We start from the raw sequence: 4,307 nt of genomic DNA on the forward strand, positions 1-4,307 counted from the left end.
ATGCAATAGGACACCCAGTTTTAGAAAGTTCTATACCCATATGCTTCCAGTTTGACAACCCAGGGAAAGGAGAGTGTCTCTCTTTTCTAGCTGAAAATGTTCTGAGAAAGAACTTACATCAACCTAGCTTTGTCTACCCCTTGGATCAGTCCCTGTAGCTGGGGAAATGAGGCTTCACTAATTAGCTTTTGATACAAAATAAACCACCCCAAGCTTAGTGGATTATATTACAGCCATTTATTTGTAATACAATTCTACAAGGTGGTCATTTGAAATCGGTTAATTGGGTGGGCCTTCTGGTCTTGGTTGAGCTCATCTCTACAGTTAGGGTCTGCTGCTCATCAGCTGGTCTTGCTGGCCTAGGATGGTCTCAAATGGCATGTCAAGTCTCTGCTTAATGTGCTTTCTCATTTTTTTTTAACAGGCTATTTTGGGTTTCTTATATTATGGCTGGGAAGGCTTCAAAAGAGAAAGAGAGAATGGAAATATGTAAGAACTCTTGAGGCCTAGGCTCGGATCTGGACCTTACTTACTTCTACTCCATCGTGTTGGCCAAAAAATGTCATAAGGTCAGTCCAGATTCAAGAGGAGGAAAGAGATTCTATCTTTTAATGATGGAAGGATAATGGTAGGACATGCAAATGTTGGGGATACAGGTAAATGGGTTTTGGCAATCTGTGTTGTCTACCAAGGGTTAGAATATTTATAATATATCATTTGTATACATTATGGAGTATAGGTCAAGATCAGGAGAAATAGTATAGCACATATATTGCCAGTGGGTCCCTATTCTGTTCTACCCATCGTTCAACAAATATCACTTGCACTTCCTTGCCTTAGTATTGTTCCTTGCCTAATTGCCCATGTTTCTGATGTTCCTGCCACTTCTCTGCATCTTGGATACTTCTCTAGCCTTTAAACCTAGTTTGATGGATTGTCAATGGAAAATCTACCACCTGTGAGAAGCTTTCTCTGATTATTTTAGGTAAAGATAATGTTTTCTTCTTAGGACCTCAAGCAATGGTTCTCAATTTTGGCTACATATTAGAATCTTGCAGAAAATTGAAAAAATCTCAGTGCCCAGGTGACATCCCAGATTGACTAAACCCAGATCTCTGGGGGAGAGATCCTAGCAGTAGCACCCCTGATGGTTCTAATGTACAGCTAAGGTTGAGAACCACTGTTCTAGAATCATTTCTGATAAATGTACACTTGTTAATTAGCAAAGTAGAGTTGCAATGATTTATTTCCATCTGTATTGTAAGGTCTTTGAGTGCAGGGACCTAGTATGATGCTTTATACCTAGTTGGCACTCAACTGAGATTGCTGATAAAGTGAGTTAGAATTAAGATTCATTTTTATAATAAAATTCATTATAGCCATATAAATATTTAAATGAAACATCTTTTCAAAAATCATACCTTTCTCTTATTTTAGAAAATCAGTAAGTTAATTTTTCAGAAATAGTTATAAAGTCAACAAAATTTGAACATTAAATTGATTTATATTTTTTGATATGTTAATTTGTAAACATTTTTTCACATAGATTTATTTGGTTTTCTTTTTAAGATTTTATTTACTTATTTCAGAGAGAGAGAGAATAAGAGTGAGAAAGAGAGCACAGAGGGAGAGGGAGAAGCAGACTCCTCACTGAGCAGGGAACCTGACGTGGGTCTTAATCCCAGGACCCTGAAATCATGACCCAAGCCGAAGGCAGCTGCCTAACTGACTGAGATACCCAGGTTCCCTACATAGATGTATTTGATTTTGTCTTCCCAACTTTTATTATATTACAGAAAGCCTTTTACTTTATTTTATATTCTTATGCAACTATCCCCCTCCCTGGCCTAGTATAACATTGGTTGATTGATGTATTTATTGGTGCATTTTTAAAACAACTTTTAATGGCCAAAATATAATTACATATATATATATGCACACACATATGTATGTGTGTATATATTTATATATGCACATACACCTCCGTAGAATTAAAATTTGATTTTTGCCAGGGCAGTGTGGGTGGCTAGTAGAAAAATGTGAGTTAAACTTGCCTGCAGACATTAAAAAACAATATTCAGCTAAGAAACAAATCAACCTTAAAATACAAATGTACCTTCACAATAGAAGTAGAGAAAGAAGTGATTGACTTGAATTGCTAAGTCATTTCACACAATGATACCAGGGTAAAATATTTCAAAATTGTTCTTACTGAACATTCTTCTATTCCTCCTACATACACAAAAGAAAAAAGAAATCGTTATACAGTCAAAGTAAATTTACATACATCTATACAGTCTGAACTCCCTCGGAGGAGCAAGAACAAGAAAAATATCTTTTATGTCCTTGGAACATATTTGTTTAAAGAAAAGAGATCTTGTTCCTGTTACTTTGGTTATTCATTTCTCTTCTAGCTAAAGGATAATAGTGGATACAATAATAAAGAGTGGATAAAATAATAAAGAGGAGGAGTAAATATAAGATCTCTTTATGTGAGAGTGCATTGTTCACACATATTTGACCTATACTTTAATAAGACATCAATTCATCACTTAAAAAACACTGCACTGTTTCTACTTCCCCCCAAAAAAAATAAAAAGAAAGAAACAACTCTTAAAAAATAGGTATATAACAAAAGGGCAAAGAAGGACTGATGTCCTCAAAAAAGAAAAACAAAATGTTTTCATCATGAAGACCTTGAAATTCCAACAGTGGCTTTAACATATATCAAAACTTGATTCAAGACCTTCACATTTCATAACTGAGAAATGGAGAAATCTGCCTAGAGTCATCTGCCTACATACGCAGGAGGAGCTGGATGAAATGGCACAGTATATTTACAATAAATAACTTAACCTGCTGTTTTCTCATCTTCTTTGACTTTCCCATTATTTTGGGCTAATTAGTAAACAGTATGAGAAAAGTAGGTTTGGGAAGAAACTTTTCCATGTCAGGAAAAATCAAGTGTTATATAAGAGCACTGTCCTTTTTATTATGTGAAAAGGAGAAAAGAAATGCATACTTGAAACAAATGAAACATTGCTTGCCAACTATTCTCAACTGAAAAAATCTTTTTTAAAGAAATACATAAATTATGAGTTTTTACAATCAGCTCCCCTCGCTCTCCCACCGAAGACCTTCTGCGAGTCCTTGATGACCCAGCATTTGCTATACAGAATGAAGATAAGGGGTGGTGGAGTACGATAGGTGGTACTAGTACATAAAACACAGGAAGAACAAAGGGTCTGGGAGTAAAAATACAGAGTTTAGTTTTGGACATGTTTGGGCAATTACGGAATACACATGAAGAAAGCAGTTGGATGGATGGGCTTGGAGTTCAGAAGAGAGGATGAACTAGAGCTGGAGACTTGGGGTCTAGTGGCCACTGACACTTGGACAGTGTTTGTTCTGTGTTATATACCATGGTAAGCAGTCACACTAGAGGACAAGTCACTTAATACAAGAACCTGATGAGGAAAATACATCATTGTTATCACAGCTCCATTTCACAGATGAGGAAATTTCTTCTCAGTGAGGTTAAGCAACTTGCTAAAAAGTGGCAGAGAGTGGCAGTGGAAGTCACAGAGTTACCATTCTCAGTAGGACATCTTGTCTCCAGGGGCGACTACTACCTTCTATTGCTTCACATAAAATAGGTCATTGAAACAGTTGAGGAAGAGTGAGAAAATGTATTCAGCTTAAAACTGTGGAACACATGACTTGATATTCTTGAAGTCTTTATAATCTAGTGAGACACTTAAGTGTATAAGTTCATTGATGAAAAATACAACCTGGTTTCTCTGTACGTACCCAAACATGCAGTACAGACCTGAAATTCTGTAGGCATTGAGGAATGAGCAGCAATATGAGATGGAGTTACTGAGGATATGTGACTGAATAACATTCTCTAAAATTGAAACTTTAGAAACTTTAGAGCTTGCTGTGGATGGTAATTAAAAGCCTTCAAAAAACATTAAGATTGGAAAGAGTTGAGCAGCAAAGAAATTCAAAGAGGCTAGTATAAGAAGAGGCGGTGGGATCATAACTAAGAATGGAGTCAGTGTGTGGGGAGAACTTGGGGGGGGGGCAAGAGAATTTCCAATCGGTATTTTAAGATAAATCTGAAGAAGAAAGAGATGGAAAAGTTCCAATGATTTCTTGTAAGCTTATCTCAAGACCTCAAGGATTACTCTCAGCCATCACATGAACTTGCAAGAGATGGTAAAATGATAAGAAATGGGAGCCTTTTCAAGAGTTTAGACGATGTGTTAAATGTGGATATCTCTTTGGCCTTATCTTTCCCTTCT

This window comes from Ursus arctos, unplaced genomic scaffold (genome assembly GCF_023065955.2).
Source record: "Ursus arctos isolate Adak ecotype North America unplaced genomic scaffold, UrsArc2.0 scaffold_15, whole genome shotgun sequence".
Taxonomy (NCBI): Eukaryota; Metazoa; Chordata; class Mammalia; order Carnivora; family Ursidae; genus Ursus; species Ursus arctos.